We start from the raw sequence: 18,055 nt of genomic DNA on the forward strand, positions 1-18,055 counted from the left end.
TGACAAACTACTCCAAAAGATATAAGTGAAGACCAATGAGTAGTCGAATAATTATGTAACTATGTGAAGACTCCTTCTCATAAATAAAATTTCAAATCTTAAGTACTTTATTCAAACAACAAGCAAACCAAAATAAAATTACATTGCAAGGATAGCACATATCATGTGAAGAAGCAAAAACTTAGGCTCAACCAAAACTGACCGATAGTTGTTGAAGAAGAAAGGTGGGATGCCTACTGGGGCATCCCCAAGATTAGAAGCTTGAGACTTTTTGGAATATTAACTAGGGATGCCTTGGGCATCCCCAAGCTTGAGCTTTTGTGTCTCCTTAATTCCTTTCATATCGCGATTTCCCTAAATCTTAAAAACTTCATCCACACAAAACTCAACAAGAACTCGTGAGATAAGTTAGTATAAATCAAAGCATAAACCTTATCATTCTCTACTGTAGAAAATCACTAAAATTATTATTTGACATTGCATACTAAATGCCTCTGCATATTTAATAGTCCTATCCTCAAATAGAATCATTGAACAAGAAAACATATGCAAACAATGCAAACATAAAAGCAATCTGTCTAAACAGAATATTCTGTAAAGAATGGTAGAGGAATCATACTTCCCTAACTCCAAAAATTCTGAAAAATTACCACACTGTAAAACATTTTTTGTTACTCATTGTGTAAAAATTTCAAGATTTATCATGTTCTGACTATTCACAAATATTCAAAACATAACAGCAAACTTTCTGTTTTTAAGCAGCAACAACCGGACTTGCAAAATAAGCATGCTAAAGGCTATACTTGACCTTTTTATTGAAATAAAAGATGCAAAACATTGATCTAAATAATAGCAAGAAAATCTTAATAAAATAAAATGACGCTCCAAGCAAAACACATATCATGTGTTGAATAAAAATATAGCTCCAAGTAAAGTTACCGATGAATGAAGACGAAAGAGGGGATGCCATCCGGGGCATCCCCAAGCTTAGGCTCTTGGTTTTCCTTGAATATTACCTTGGGGTGCCTTGGGAATACCCAAGCTTAGGCTCTTTCCACTCCTTATTCCGTAGTCCATCAAAACTTTACCCAAAACTTGAAAACTTCACAACACAAAACTTAACAGAAAACTCGTAAGCTCCGTTAGTAAAATAAAGCAAATCACCACTTAGGTACTGTCAAGACAAGAATCATAATTTCTCTCACACGATTCCTACTGTACCCTATCATTTCTACAATTTATATTAAACAATATAAGCCATATAAACTAGAAAACAAGCAAACTATGCATCGAAAACAGAATCTGCCAAAAACAGGACAGTCTGTAGTAATCTATAACTCTCGAATACTTATGTAACTTCAAAAATTCTGAAAAATCAGGACGACCCGAGCAATTTGGTTATTAATATTCTTCAAAAATAATCAGTATTTTATCATGCTTCTGTTAAAATGAGAATTGTTTTTCTTAGCGCAAAAGTTTCTATTTTTCTGCAAGATCAAATCAACCATCAGCATAGATCATCCCAAAGGTCTTACTTGGCACATTACTGAAACAAAAGCTATAAAACATGATTACTACAATAGTATAATCATGTGATAACATAAAAAAATTAGGCATAAGTGTTGGGTTCTCTCCCAACAAGCGCTTTTCTTTAATGCCTTTCTAGCTAGGCATGATGATGACAATGATGCTCACATAGAAGATAAGAATTGAAACATAATGGGAGCATCATGAAGCATATGAATAGCACATTTAAGCCTAACCCACTTCCTATGCATAGGGATTTTGTGAGCAAACAAATTATGGGAGCAAAAATCAACTAGCATAGGAAGGTAAAGCAAGCAAAACTTCAAGATTTTCAACACGTAGAGAGGAAACTTGATATTATTGCAATATGTAAGAGCACATGTTCCTCTCTCATAAAAAATTTCAGTAGCATCATGAATGAATTCAACAATATAACTATCACATAAAGCCTTATTTTCATGATCCACAAGCATAGAAATTTTACTACTCTCCACGTAAGCAAAATTCTTCTCATTCATAGTAGCGGGAGCAAACTCAACAAAATAACCATCATGTGAGGCATAATCCAATTGAAAATTAAAATCACGATGACAAGTTTCATGGTTATCATTATTATTTATAGCATACATGTCATCACAATAATCATCATAGATAGCAACTTTGTTCTCATAATCAATTAGAACCTCCTCCGAAATAGTGGATTCATCACTAAATGAAGTCATGACCTCTCCAAATCCACTTTCATAAATATAATAATAATATTCAACACCCTCCAAAATAGTGGGATAATTATTATCTAAAGTTGACACTTTTCCAAACCCACTTTCATCAATATAATCATCATAAATAGGAGGCATGCTATCATCATAATAAATTTGCTCATCAAAACTTGGGGGACTAAAAATATTATATTCATCAAACATAGCATCCCTAAGCTTGTGGCTTTGCATATCATTAGCATCATGGATATTCATAGCAAACATACTAACAACATTGCAATCATGCTCATCATTCAAAGATTTAGTACCAACCATTTTATTAACTTCTTCTTCTAACACTTTGGCACAATTATCGGAATCCTTATTTTCACGAAAGACATTAAAAAGATTAAGAGTATGAGGCAATCTCAATTCCATTTTTGGTTGTTTTCTTTTATAGACTAAACTAGTGATAAAACAGGAAACTAAAAGATTTGATTGGAAGATCTAAAGATATACCTTCAAGAACTCACCTCCCTAACAACGACGCCAGAAAAGAGCTTCGTTGACGGGATGTGAGTGCCGCTTACCTAGCCTCCTTGGCAACGGCGCCAGAAAAGAGCTTGATGTCTACTACAAAACTTTATCCTTGTAGACGTTGTTGGGCCTCCAAGTGTAGAGTTTTGTAGGACAATAGCAATTTTTCCTCAAGTGGATGACCTAAGGTTTATCAGTCCGTGGGAGGCGTAGGATGAAGATGGTCTCTCTCAAACAACCCTGCAACGAAATAACAAAGAGTCTCTTGTGTCACCAACACACCCAATACAATGCTAAATTGCATAGGTGCACTAGTTCGGCAAAGAGATGGTGATACAAGTGCAATATGGATGGTAGATATAGATTTTTGTAATCTGAAAATATCAAAACAGCAAGGTAACTAGTACCAAAAGTGAGCAAAACGGTATTGCAATACTTAAAAACAAGGCCTAGGGTTCATACTTTCACTAGTGCAAGTTCTCTCAACAATGATAACATAATTAGATCATATAACAATCCCTCAACGTGCAACAAGAAGTCACTCCAAAGTCACTAATAGCGGAGAATAAACGAAGAGATTATTGTAAGGTACGACACCACCTCAAAGTTATTCTTTCTGATCGCTCTATTGGGCTATTCCTATAAGTGTCACAAACAACCCTAGCGTTCGTACTAAAATAACACCTTAAGACACAAATCAACCAAAACCTTAATGTCACCTAGATACTCCAATGTCACCACAAGTATCCGTGGGTTTGATTATACGATATGCATCACACATCTCAGATTCATCTATTCAAACCAACACAAATAATTTCAAAGAGTGCCCCAAAGTTTCTACCGGAGAGTCAAGACGAAAATGTGTGCCAACCCCTATGCATAAGTTCACAAGGTCACAGAACCCGCAAGTTGATCACCAAAACATACATCAAGTAGATCACGTGAATATCCCATTGTCTCCACAGATAAGCACATGCAAGACATACATCAAGTGTTCTCAAATCCTTAAAGACTCCGATAAGATAATTTCAAAGGGAAAACTCAATCCATTACAAGAAGGTAGAGGGGAAAAACTCCAGATGATTCAACTATAGTAGCAAAGCTCGCGGTACATCAGGATCGTGCCAAATCAAGAACACGAGAGAGAGACAGAGAGATCAAACACATAGCTACTGGTACATACCCTCAGCCCCGAGGATGAACTACTCCCTCCTCGTCATGGAGAGCGCCGGGATGATGAAGATGGCCACTTGTGATGGTTTTCCCCTCCGGTAGGGTGCCGGAACGGGCTCGCGATTGTTTTTCATGGCTAGAGAGGTTTGCGGCGGTGGAACTCCTGATCTAGGTTCTGTTCTAGGGTTTTGCGGATTTATAAGAGGTGTTGGCGCTGGGAACAAGTCAGGGGCCCCATGAGGAGACGACAAGGACGGGGGCGTGTGCTAGGGGGGTGCCCTCCACCCTTGTGGTGGCCTCGGGACTCCTCCCCGATAACTTTTGGTTCCAGTATTTTTTATATTTTCCAAAAATATTCTCCATAAATTTTCAGGTAAATTGGACTCCGTTTGTTATTCCTTTTCTGCAAAACTCGAAAACAAGGAAAAAAATAGAAACTGGCACTGGGCTCTAGGTTAATAGGTTAGTCCCAAAAATCATATAAAATAGCATATAAATGCATATAAAACATCAAAGATAGATAATATAATAGCATGGAACAATCAAAAATTATAGATACGTTGGAGACGTATCACTTGGACACCAAAACCGTGAAGAAAACCTCCAGGTAGGTGATCGAGAAGTACTAAGTTAGTACTAAAGTTCAAGATTCCAGTTGCCGGCAGGCCCCGCATCGGCAAGCCAAGACCCGGCAAGCTCCTTGCCGGAAATCTTCCCCCTTCTCTCTTCTCGACTGCTCCACCCTATCGACCGGCTGGTGGCTTGTCAAGATTAGGTGTCAAGCGGGCGAGCGACTTGGGGAGGATCATCAGGACGCATGTCAGCACATCACATGCACATCAACTTTATTGACACCCGTCTAGTGGACGTGTCGATGAGATAGGATCATTCACGTCAATGGCACATAAGGAGAGACACCTTTTGCCAAAGGATTGCTATCAGTTCATGGCTCATTAAATGCCCTTGTCCTAGTCTCGCAGGATTAGGTTGAATAGCATCGAGACCACTATTCACATTGTAATGACCATATTGCCATCGTGGTGACCTCCTTTTGTCTATAAAAGGAGGCTCATGGCTACCATGGCATGGGTCGACACCCTGCTCACTCTTACACAGTAGCTGCACCCGGCTCACACATTTTTGGCAAGCTGCGCTTGTAACTTGATCCCCAAGCAAACCAGCCAAAGACAGGAGTAAGGTTTTACGCCTCCACGGTGGCCCAAAACTGAGAAAACCTCGTGCGTGTACTCTTGGATTTGCTCTCCGTGCTCGTCGATCTCCTAAGCCGAACTGCAAATGGATCCTCGCTGGTCCCATAGATCGTCGTACTCCGACATCTTTGGCGCGCCAAGTAGGGGGATCGCTTGTGCGGATCCACTCTAGCAGTCTTCATGCAAGTTTCATCATCTTCTTCATCCATGGTGTCGAAGAAGAAGAGCGTGGCGGTGGGTGCACCGTCGGGCTCCAAGCTGCCGGTCTAGATGCCTCCGGTGGGCAGGACCGGCGGCGAGCGCTCCCCACACCCTTTCGGCGACAAGAGTCGTACTTGCTCCGTCGGAAGCCACAACCCGCGTGTTGGTACGTCGAGAGGCGGTGTCACGGTTTAGAAGGTCACTACGGCTACATCCAAGGACGATGCCACACGGTCCAAGAAGGACGGGTGGCGGGACGTGCTGAGGCCATCGCAAGATGGACACGAGACGCTTCCCCGCAACGATGTCAACCCTGGCCAACGGCCAGGTAGGGAGCATGTGCACCATTCTCATGGTACACATGGCCTGCCCGCCACGTCAAACTCCTGGCGAGCATCGACCGTGTCAGTAGGACAGATGGAGCTCTTTCTGCCTCACGTAGAAGTCAAGCCACCTCTCAATCCTTGCACCCAGTCATGCCCACGCCACCGGTGGAGGTGCTGGCGCAGGTGGAGCTATTGTTGAACTTTCCTTTGGCTCAGGAGAAGATGGATGAGTGGGTTGCCACCATCCAGAGCCTCGTGCATTTCGCCAGCAATGATGGGGCGCGGCCGGCGGGTCCCTCTCACTGGCAGCCAACGATGCCATTATGGAGGGCTAACAGGTGAACTGTGGGTGCTGCACCAATGGTGCAGTCCCCTCCCCGGCAAGTATGACAAAGCCAGCGGGTCGACGCCCATGAAAATATGTCCATGGCGTTGTTTGATCCGCATGGCCTCCGGAGTCCCCACCTAGACCAACGCCATGTCATCAAGGACCGGCGTGCTGAAGATGCTCGAACCACCATCAAGCGACACCGGTAAGCGCACCATCAATCAGATGCGCGAGAAGGGCCAGTGGTGAGAGACCATGCGCCGGGGTTCCTTGAGTGCCTACCCTACGATGTGGGTTGTCTAGTGTTTACCTACGAGCTGCGACAAGTTCAATGGCCCCACTCCTGAAATTTCAAGCCTAACTTTTCGGAGAAGTACGACGGCAAGCTCAACCGGACTGAGTTTCTTGAAATCCACACCACCGTGGTGCAAGCTGCTGGTGGCAGAGACGACAAGATTCTTGCCAACTATTTTCCATTGGCGCTCAAGTCCATCGTGAGATCTTGGCTGATGAACTTGCTGGAGACCTCCATTTCTTCTTTGTCGGACTTGTGTCATGTGTTCATTCGGACTTATATCGGGGGCCACGAGCCTCCAGGAAAGCCCATCGACATCCACTTGATTCCACAGAAGGATAGTGAGTCCCTTCACAAGTACGTCCGGAGGTTCAACCGTGTGCATCACAACATCCCCAACGTGCACCCTGCTGCTGCGATTGCATTGTTCCACATGAATGTGCGCAATCGCAGGATGCAGGCAGAGTTGAACTTCGGTCAGGTGAACACCATCAATGAATTGTACACCTTGGCGGATCAGTGTGCACGTGCTAAGGAGGGGAGAAGACTTCTCGGGGAGGACGCCGGGGCCGAGGTTGATTCTGAGAATGACGACGCGTCCACCCCCAAGAAGATAGGCCGGAAGCGCAGTCACAAGTGCAAAGACAAGGTGGTGATGGTAGTTGAGAGTTCCGGCAACTTAGATGCCGCCAAGAAGCCCAAGACTGACAGCCCTAACAACGAGCTTGCCGGATGCGCTGATTGTAGAGAGGTTGTGGCAAGCGAGAAGGTGGATGGCTCTGGCAAAACCAAGGGGTCGTACTGCAAGATCCACCGCACCAAGGACCACGACTTCAATGACTGCCGACAAGTGGAGCAGCTTGCCGTGAAGTAGAAGCAAGAGTACGAGAAGCATGACCAGGAGAAGGACCAAGATGGTGCTGGTGGGTCCGGCAACAAGAACTACGGTGGCCGTGGCGGTCGTCGCGCCAAGGGTCAGCAGTAGAAGGAGAATCCTACTCGCGGCCGTGAGAAGTAGGAAGGTGAGGATGATGATGATGAGGAATCTAGAGAATAGGAGTTCCAAAAGGTTGTGGAAGCCATGTGCGTTGACGGAGGTGCATCTTTGCACTCCTCTCACTGCTAGCTCAAGCAGTGGGCGTGTGAGATCAACGCAGCCGAACCAGTAGTAGAGGCGCAGAAGCCACTCAAGTGGTCTGACACACCCATTGTTTTCGAAACTGAGGACCACCTTGACCGCTCCACTGTGGTCAGGTGTTTGTCTTTGTTAGTCTCACCAACAATTCGCAACCTCAAGGTGACGAAAATACTGGTTGACGGTGGGGCCAGCTTGAACTTGATCTCCCCCGATGTGATCAGGAGGCTGCAAATCCCTGATGGAGATCTCCGAGAAATGGGAACGTTTTAATGGATCAATCTGGGGAGGAGCCAGCCCACCGGCAAGGTTACCTTACTGGTCACTTTTGGTACTGAACTGAACTGTAGGACCGAGAAGGTCGCTTTTGATGTCGTTTCCCTACAATGGCATTCTTGGTCGTTCGACCGTGGCAAAGTTTATGGTGGCATCCCATTACGCCTATAATACTTTGAAGATGCTGGGCCCGATGGGCATCATCACTGTCCACTCCGACAAGAAGGACAAAATTATTTGCGCCGACAAGCTCTACCAGGAGGCAGTGGAAACATCTGCCGTCAATGCACCTGCTCCTGCCGGCAAAGCTCCAGGGGAAGGAAAGAAGAAGAAGACCGGCAAGACCTCTAACAAGGACTCTGAGAAGCGCACCTCTTTGGAGTGTAGCGTGCCCATTGAGGACATGTCGGAGAGCTCCACCAGCAAGATCAAGAATACCAAGGCCTCACCACCTGCTACGAAGCAAGTCTCCGCAAGGGAGGATGGCACTGGCCATACTTTTACCGCGAGTGCCGCCCTTGATGGAAATTAGGAAAGCGCGCTCGTTGCCTTCCTGCGGGGGAATATTGATGTGTTTGCATGGCAACCATCGGATATCCCCGGTGTTCCTAGGGAGGTTATTAAGAACCACCTTGCTATCTGTCCTGATGCGAGACCCGTTGAGCAGAAGGCCAGGAAGCGGGCTTTGGAGCGGCAAGAGTTCATCGCCTAAGAAATCCAAAAACTAGATGTAGTAGGTTTGGTCAGAGGAGTGCTCCATCCAACTTGGTTGGCAAACCCAGTGGTCGTTTGCAAGGCAAATGGGAAGTGGAGGCTTTGTATTGACTTCACTAATATAAACAAAGCATGCCCAAAGTACCCCTTTCCCTTGTCGCAGATTGATCAGATTGTGGACTCCACCGCTGGCTGCGACCTGCTCTCTTTTCTTGATTCCTACTTTGGTTATCATCAGATCTTCATGGCCAAGGAAGATGAGGAGAAGACGAAATTCATTACTCCATGTGGTACTTACTACTTTGTACACATGCTTTTCAGATTAAAGAGTGCTGGAGCAACATTTGCAAGGGCTGTGCAAGTTGGTTTTGCCTCTCAGCTACATATAAATGTGGAAGCCTACATGGATGATACAACGCTCAAAACCAGGCACAAGGATTCCCTAATCCGGGATTTAGAAGAGGCATTTGCAAACTCGCGCAAGATCAACTTGAAGCTCAACCCTAAGAAGTGTGTGTTTGGCGTCCCATTCAGCAAGCCTTTTGGGTTCTTTGTATCTCAGCGTGGAGTTGAAGCCAACCCCAACAAGATCAAAGCAATTAAGCAGTTGGAAGCATCAAAGCACGTCAAGGACGTAGGGCGTCTTGCTGGTTGCGTGGCAGCTCTAAGAAGGTTCATCTCCAAGTCAGCTGAGCACGCCTTGCCATTTTTCAAAATCTTGAAAAAGGCATGTTTGATGCAATGGACCCCTGAAGTGGGGGCCACACTCCAAGACTTGAAGGAGTACCTTGATATTCTCCAACGTATCTATAATTTTTTATTGTTCCACGCTATTATATTATCCATCTTGGATGTTTTATATGCTTTATTATGCTATTTTATATCATTTTTGGGACTAACCTATTAACCTAGTGCCTGGTGTCAGTTGCTGGTTTTTCCTTGTTTTTTTCTTTTACAGCAAATAAATACCAAACGGAGTCCAAACAGAACGAAACTTTTTGACAATTTTTCTTGGACCAGAAGACACCTAGGAAGCTTCAGGAGGAGGGCAGAAGATCAATGGATTGGCGACAAGCTTGGAAGGCGCGGCCCCCAGGCTTGTGGGCCCCCTGTGCCTCCTCCAAACCTAAACTCAGCTCTATAAATACCCAAATATTCATCGTATACCAGAGGGCACACCAAAAATACATGTCCACCGCCACAAGTTTCTGTCCCCGTGAGATCCCATCTGGAGACCTTTGCCGGTACTCCACTGGAGGGGGATTCAATCACGGAGGGCCTCTACATCAACCTTTCTGCCCTTTCGATCATGTGTGAGTAGTTTACCACAGACCTACGGGTCCATAACTAGTAGCTAGATGGCTTCTTCTCCTCGATGTTCTTGGAGATCTATTCGATGTAATCTTCTTTTGCGGTGCGTTTGTTGAGATCCGATGAATTGTGGGTTTATGATCAGATTATCTATGAATATTATTTGAGTCTTCTCTGAAGTCTTTTATGCATGATTAAGATAGCTTTGTATTTCTCTCTGATCTATTGATTTGGTTTGGCCAACTAGATTGATTTTTCTGGGAATGGGAGAGGTGCTTTGTAATGGGTTCAATCTTGCGGTGTCCTCACCCAGTGACAGAAGGGGTAGCGAGACACATATTTGTATTGTTTCCATTAAGGATAAAAAGATGGAGTTCTCATCATATTGCTTGAGTCTATCCTTCTACATCATGTCATCTTACTTAAGGCATTACTCCGTTCTTTATGAACTTAATACTCTAGATGCACGCTAGATAGCGGTCGATGTGTGGAGTAATAGTAATAGAATGATGCGGCTTGAACTACGTTGGTATTTCCCCAAAGAGGAAGGGATGATGAAACACGACTACGGTAGGTATTTCCCTTAGTGATGAGAACAAGGTTATCGAACTAGTAGGAGAAACACGCAACACCACATAAATAGCTCCTGCACACAAAGAACAAATACTTGCAACCCGATGTAAGAAAGGGGTTGTCAACCCCTCACAGGTAAAAAGATAGGTAAAATTGTAGTAGATTGGATAAATAGATCTCGCGGGAACGCGAGATAAAATAAATAAATAAAAATTGCAGTAAGGTATTTTTGTATTTTTGGATTAATAGATTTGAAAATAAAAACAAATAAAAATAAACTGTGAAGGAAAATATAATAAAGAAGAGATCCGGGGGCCGTAGATTTCACTGGTGGCTTCTCGCGAGAAAAATAGCATACGGTGGGTAAACAAATTACTGTTGGGAAATTGATAGAACTTCAAATAATCATGACGATATCCAGGAAATGATCATTATATAGGCATCACGTCCAAGATTAGTAGACCGACTCCTGCCTGCATCTACTATTATTACTCCACACATCGACCGCTCTCCATCATGCATCTAGTGTATTAAGTTCATAGAGAAACAGAGTAACGCAATAAGAACAATGGCATGATGTAGACAAGATCTATTTATGTAGAAATAGACCCCATCTTGTTATCCTTAATAGCAACAATACATATGTGCTGTTTCCCCTTCTCTATCGTGGGAAACCACGACCACCTATGGGACCAAGGGTCCCTTGCTGGTTCGGCAGGGGGGATGTCACGTTGCAAAAATAGCAGAAGGGAGTGGGGCAGCAAGACAGAGATCACACGGGCGATTTTACATAGGTTCGGGCCGCCATGAGGCATAAAACCCTACTCCAGCTTTGGTGGATTGATGGTGGAAGAAATGTGGAGAGCGTAGTACACCTTCCCGGCAGGGTTGCCTAGGGGCGGCAGTGACTACACGCGTATGAATGTGTGGGGATTCAATCCTCTAGCCCTTTCTACGGTTGCGATGGGCCGCCTTTTATAGGTTAAGGGGTCACCACAATGGCAAAGTAGTCATTATGCACTAATAAGATAGTAAACAGTGCTATCATACCTAACTCTGCAGGCTGACAAGGTGCATTAAATGTGCCGCCCGACGTCACATCATCACTTGCCCGGCAAGCCTTACCAGGCTATCTTGCCAGCTTCACACCTGCTCTCTTGACACATCGTAGGACAGGTGTCTCTTGTAGGCTTATCCTGTAGAAAGAGGCCGCCATGTGGCTAATGGCTACCACTTAGTCACTTTGCGGCTTGACACCGCATTGATTGACGCTGTGGGTCGTGGTGGAGTAGTTGGGCGAGGTGGTTTTGCCTCCGCGAGTCCCAGCAGGCCCTGCGGGGACATCTAGGACTCTCTCTTCCGGGGGTGACCCCGCCCTCGCCGAGCTCGCGCCTACCCAGCAAGGGAGGCTTTCCTCCTGGTGGTGTCTTGCTTCTCTGGGTTGATCTTGGTCCTCTTGATCTGCATGTTGGTCCTTCGAAGACTTTGGTTTCTTGTATTCTGGCGTGGCCTTGGCTTGTCCGTGCACTAGTCAGGGGAAAATATACACTCCTGTCTGTTTTCCCCGACATAAGCCCCCGGGCCTAAGCCACACGTGTTGGCGCCGCATGTTGGGTTAGGCCCCAAACAGTGCACAAACACGTGGCAGGAGAGGGCTGTGCATTCCAGTTTGCCATGACGATTGGTAAATCCAACTTCCAATTCGCACAATTACTTCACGTCATGGGGTCATGGTATTGTTGCAGTTAAGATAAAATGGTAACTTTCTGAAGCGTCGCGCCTCCGTTATGCATTCCCCCCTCCTTAATAATAGGGAAAAGCGGAGCGGCACGGCTCACTTGTTGCTTGTCTCGCCCCCATCATCTTCCTCCGCAAGCCAAACGACGGTTCCCCCTCCCACTCTCCCATCCGCGCCGCCCTTCCCACCTAACCCTTTCCCCATCCGCACTGCCGCCGCGGAAATGGGGAAAAGGCCAACAGAGAAAGGAAAGCAGACGACCGCGGTGAAGGAAGTAGCCACCGAGGGGAGCAAGAGTGCAGCGGAGCTGAACAAGAAACAGAGGGGAGACACCGTCTTCCTTCTGTCAAACATGAGCGGCCCAGTTCTTCAAGTGGGGTATGGGTATCTATGGGGGAGACCTGTTCCGAAAGGGCATGGAGCGCCCAATGTTTTGGCGGAGGGGAAGGAAGATCCGCCAGACTCGTATCAGTTCTTTTGTGCTTACTTTATCTGCGGCCTTGATACGTCTCCGTTGTATCTACTTTTCCAAACACTTTTGCCCTTGTTTTGGACTCTAACTTGCATGATTTGAATGGAACTAACCCGGACTTATGCTGTTTTCAGCAGAATTGCCATGGTATTATTTATGTGCAGAAACAAAAGTTGTCGGAATGACCTGAAACTCCACGGAGATTATTTTTGGAAATAATAAAAAATACTGGCAAAGAATCAAGGCCAGGGGGCCCACACCCTAGCCATGAGGGTGGGGGCGCGCCCCTGCCTCGTGGCCCCCTAGAGCTCCACCGACCTCAACCTTGACTCCATATATTCGTGTTCGGGGAGAAAAAAATAAGGAAGAAGGATTCATCGTGTTTTACGATACGGAGCCACCACCAAGCCCTAAACTCTCTCGGGAGGGCTGATATGGAGTCCGTTTGGGGCTCCGGAGAGGGGAATCCGTTGCCATCGTCATCATCCACCTTCCTCCATCACCAATTTCATGATGCTCACCATCATGCGTGAGTAATTCCATCGTAGGCTTGCTGGACGGTGATGGTTTGGACGAGATTTATCATGTAATCAAGTTAGTTTTTTTAGGGTTTCATCCCTAGTATCCACTATGTTCTGAGATTGATGTTGCTATGACTTTGCTATGCTTAATGCTTGTCACTAGGGCCCGAGTGCCATGATTTCAGATCTGAACCTATTATGTTTTCATGAATATATGTGAGTTCTTGATCCTATCTTGCAAGTCTATAGTCACCTACTATGTGTTATGATCCGGCAACCCTGAAGTGACAATAATCGGGACCACTCCCGGTGATGACTGATACGTCTCCAATGTATCTATAATTTTTGATTTCTCCATGCTATATTATCTAATGTTTTGGACTATATTGGGCTTTATTTTCCACTTTTATATTATTTTTGGGACTAACCTATTAACCGGAGGCCCAACCCAGAATTGCTGTTTTTTGCCTATTTCAGTGTTTCAGATAAACGGAATATCAAACAGAGTCCAAACGGAATAAAATCTTCGGGAACGTGATTTTCTCACCGAACGTGATCCAGGAGACTTGGACCCTGCTCCAAGGAACAAAAGAGGCGGTCACGAGGGTGGGGGGCGCGCCCCCCTAGGGCGCGCCCCTGCCTCGTGGGCCCCTCGTTGCTCCTCAGGTGTACTTCTTCCTCCTATATATACCCACGTACCCCCAAACGATCAGAACAGGAGCCAAAAACCTAATTCCACCGCCGCAACTTTCTGTATCCATGAGATCCCATCTTGGGGCCTGTTCCGGAGCTCCGCCGGAAGAGGGCCGTCATCACGGAGGGCTTCTACATCATCATAGCCTCTCCGATGAAGTGTGAGTAGTTTACCTCAGACCTTCGGGTCCAAAGTTAGTAGCTAGATGGCTTCTTCTCTCTCTTTGAATCTCAATACAAAGTTCTCCCCCTCTCTTGTGGAGATCTATTCGATGTAATCTTGTTTTTGCGGTGTGTTTGTTGAGACTGATGAATTGCGGGTTTATGATCAAGTCTATCTATGAATAATATTTGAATCTTCTCTGAATTCTTTTATGTATGATTGGTTATCTTTTCAAGTCTCTTCGAATTATCCGTTTGGTTTGGCCAACTAGATTGGTAGTTCTTGCTATGGGAGAAGTGCTTAGCTTTGGGTTCTATCTTGCGGTGTCCTTACCCAGTGACAGAAGGGGCAGCAAGGCACGTATTGTATCGTTGCCATCGAGGATAACAAGATGGGGTTTATTTCATATAGCATTAATTTATCTCTCTACATCATGTCATCTTGCTTAAGGCATTACTCTGTTTTTAACTTAATACTCTAGATGCATGCTGGATAGCGGTCGATGAGTGGAGTAATAGTAGTAGATTGTAACGCCCTCATGCGGCTATATCTCCCACGTGTCGAAGCACGACTTAGAGGCATAACCGCATTGAAAGCAATGTTGCAAGTGAGGTAATCTTCACACAACCCATGTAATACATAAGGGAAAGAGATACATAGCTGGCTTACACTCGCCACTTCACACAATACATGAATAAAGCATTACATTCATCGAAATACACTCAAGGTCCGACTACGGAACCCAAAATACAAGAAGACTACCCCAAATGCTACACAGATCCCCGATCGTCCCGACTGGGCTCCACTACAGATCAATTAGAACGAAACAACATAAAGGACAAGATCTTCATAGAGCTCCTCCTTGAGCTTGGTTGCGTCATCTGCACGGTTCAACAGCACCTGCAAACTGGTTTTGGAAGTATCTGTGAGTCACGGGGACTCAGCAATCTCACACCCTCGCGATCAAGACTATTTAAGCTTATGGGTAAGGTAAAGGTATGATGTGGAGCTGCAGCAAGCGACTAGCATATATGGTGGCTAACATACGCAAATGAGAGCGAGAAGAGAAGGCAAAGCACGTTCACACAACTATGATCAAGAAGTGATCCTAGAACAACCTACGTCAAGCATAACTCCAACACCGTGTTCACTTCCCGGACTCCGCCGGAAAGAGACCATCACGGTTACACACGCGGTTGATGCATTTTAATTAAGGTCAACTTCAGGTTTTCTACAACCGGACATTAACAAATTCCCATCTACCCATAACCGTGGGCACGACTTTCGAAAGTTCAAATCCCTGCAGGGGTGTCCCAACTTAGCCCATCACAAGCTCTCACGGTCAATGAAGGATATTCCTTCTAGCGGGAAGACCCGATCAGACTCAGAATCCCGGTTACAAGACATTTCGACAATGGTAAAACAAGACCAGCAAAGCCACCCGAATGTGCCGACAAATCCCGATAGGAGCTGCACATATGTCTTTCTCAGGGCACATCGGATTGTCCAAGGTTCCGGTAGGCCAGCCCAGAGTTGCCCCTGGTGGCCACCGGCAGCTGACAGGTTGGACCAACACTCAGAGGAGCACTGGCCCGGGGGTTTAATAAAGATGACCCTTGGGCAGGCCTACCCAAGGGAAAGAAAAGGCTAGGTGGCAAATGGTAAAACCAATGTTGGGCCTTGCTGGAGGAGTTTTATTCAAAGCGAACTGTCAAGGGGTTCCCATTATAACCCAACCGCGTAAGGAACGCAAAATCCGGGAACATAACACCGATATGACGGAAACTAGGGCGGCAAGAGTGGAAAAAAACACCAGGCATAAGGCCGAGCCTTCCACCCTTTACCAAGTATATAGATGCATTAATTAGATAAGAGATATTGTGATATCGCAACAAGTAAACATGTTCCAACAAGGAACAACATCTCCATGTTCCAACAAGGAACAAACTTCAATCTTCACCTGCAACTAACAACGCTATAAGAGGGGCTGAGCAAAGCGGTAACATAGCCAAACAACGGTTTGCTAGGACAAGGTGGGTTAGAGGCTTGGTTTAACAATATGGGAGGCATGATAAGCAAGTGGTGGTTATCGCAGCATAGGCATAGCAAAAGAGGGAGCAACTAGCAAGCAAAGATAGAAGTGATTTCGAGGGTATGGTCATCTTGCCTGAGATCCCGTAAGGAAGAGGAACGAGTCCATGAAGAATACAAACGGAAGTAGTCGAATGGGTCCTCAAAAACGCGACGTTATCGGAACCAACCCAAAGAAGCAACACCGGAAAGAAGCACACAACATAGTAAACAACCAACACATGAACATGGTATGATATGCGGGATGCGGTATGCGGTGCACATGCATGATTTGAAAAGGAATGATTGAACCTGGCCTCAACTTGGAAATCCAAGAGTGCCACTGGAAAGGTGAGGTGATTTCGGTTGAAATCGATATAAAGATCACCGGAATCGGATGCACGGTTTGGAAATGGCAAGCAAAACAAATATGGCACCGGTCTACGATAAACAGCAAGTAGCCACCTAAATGCATCACGATGAATATGCTACAGCACTCAAACATGGCAACAAAATACATGGCATGGATACACTCAAGATGCTTGACAAAAGATGAACACTGAGCTACGACTAATTCACCGATTAACAGGTTCAAACAAGCATGGCAAAAATGCAAATGATAACAGGTTTCAGGCTTAGTGAAATAACAACAAATCAGGAATTTATCACCAGGAAGCACATTTTAGAGCATGAAAACTACATGCTACAGGAAATTAACATGGCAAAGCAAGGCATGGCATGAAGATACTCAAAGCACTTAACAAAAGTCCTTTAGTGACCTTGAGCCAAAAGGGATCAGAAAATACAATTGCAAGCATGTGAACATGGCAAAAACATAAACAGATTCAGACTTGGTGAAAAACTGGAGCATGCAAAACAGTTAACGAGTAGGCATGTTTACGAGCTCGATGCACTCACTACAGAGCATGGCATGACAAACTAAACATACACCCATCAAGAATACATGACATAGAAGCTAGACATGGCAAGAACAACAACATAGCATACACGGATCAATAGCAACATCCTCGGCAAAATCGCTAATAAGTCAACAATCTGCCAGGATTCACGATATAGCAAAAGTAGAGCTCGATTGACTCAAGCTAGGGTGCTCCATAAATACAAACAAAGACATGGATGGATAGAGCACCACAGTATTAACAAATCATCCTTACTGGTCATCCTCAAAAGAGGCACGGATCACTAGGAAACAACATGAACATATGGCATATCAACAAAATCAGGACAAGGACTTGGTGAAAAACTAAGTCCCTGAAATCAGCATTACCGATTACGCTACTTTGCAAGCTTGTGATAGTCACCACACATATCACAAAAATACATGGTAAGCACCTCTGTAAAGATGGCATGGCATATAACAAAACTCATGTAGAGCTCAGGACCATATCATGCACACATTAATCATGGCAAAAATGACAAATAGCTATTTGATGAAACAGATCTGACAAGTTACTCACATAGCCCTCTTCCAACAGCATTTCGGGCATCAAGATGAGCTAAAACGAAAATGATGCAATGAAATGAAATGATGTACTCATCGAGGCGAACATTTTGATATGCTACACGCTCAAAACGGAGCTACGGATGCAAAGTTATGACATAATGAACATGGGCACATGAATCTGGAAACTTCGGGGACTTAGTGAAATTTTATTTCCGCGAGAAGTCAACGCGGGATGAGGATATCCGGGACGGCGGGATCCGGGGACGGGCGCGGGCGTTTGGATCGGGCACCTGGTGGATCTGATCCACCTTCTTCTCCGGCGAGGCGTAGACTCCGGCGATGCGGAAACTCCCACGAACGGTGGCGCAACTCCCGAGGAGGCGGCGGACGAGGGCAAGGCGGCGGCCGGCGAAGCTTGCGGCGGCGGCGGAGAGGCGAAGAGGCGACGGCAGCGCACGGCGGACGAAGTCCGGTGGCAGGCGGCGGAGGTCGTCGGCGGGAGGCGCACGGCGGCGTGGCGGCGGGATCTGTCGCGCGCGCGGGGCTGCGCACTCGGGCGGAGGCGGCAGAGCGGTTCGGGCCCGGGCGGGCCTGCCCTGGGCCCGGTGGGCCGCAACGGCGGGGAGGA

Source organism: Triticum urartu, chromosome 6A (genome assembly GCF_056163025.1).
Source record: "Triticum urartu cultivar PI428250 chromosome 6A, HENAU_Tu73, whole genome shotgun sequence".
In the NCBI taxonomy this organism is placed as follows: Eukaryota; Viridiplantae; Streptophyta; class Magnoliopsida; order Poales; family Poaceae; genus Triticum; species Triticum urartu.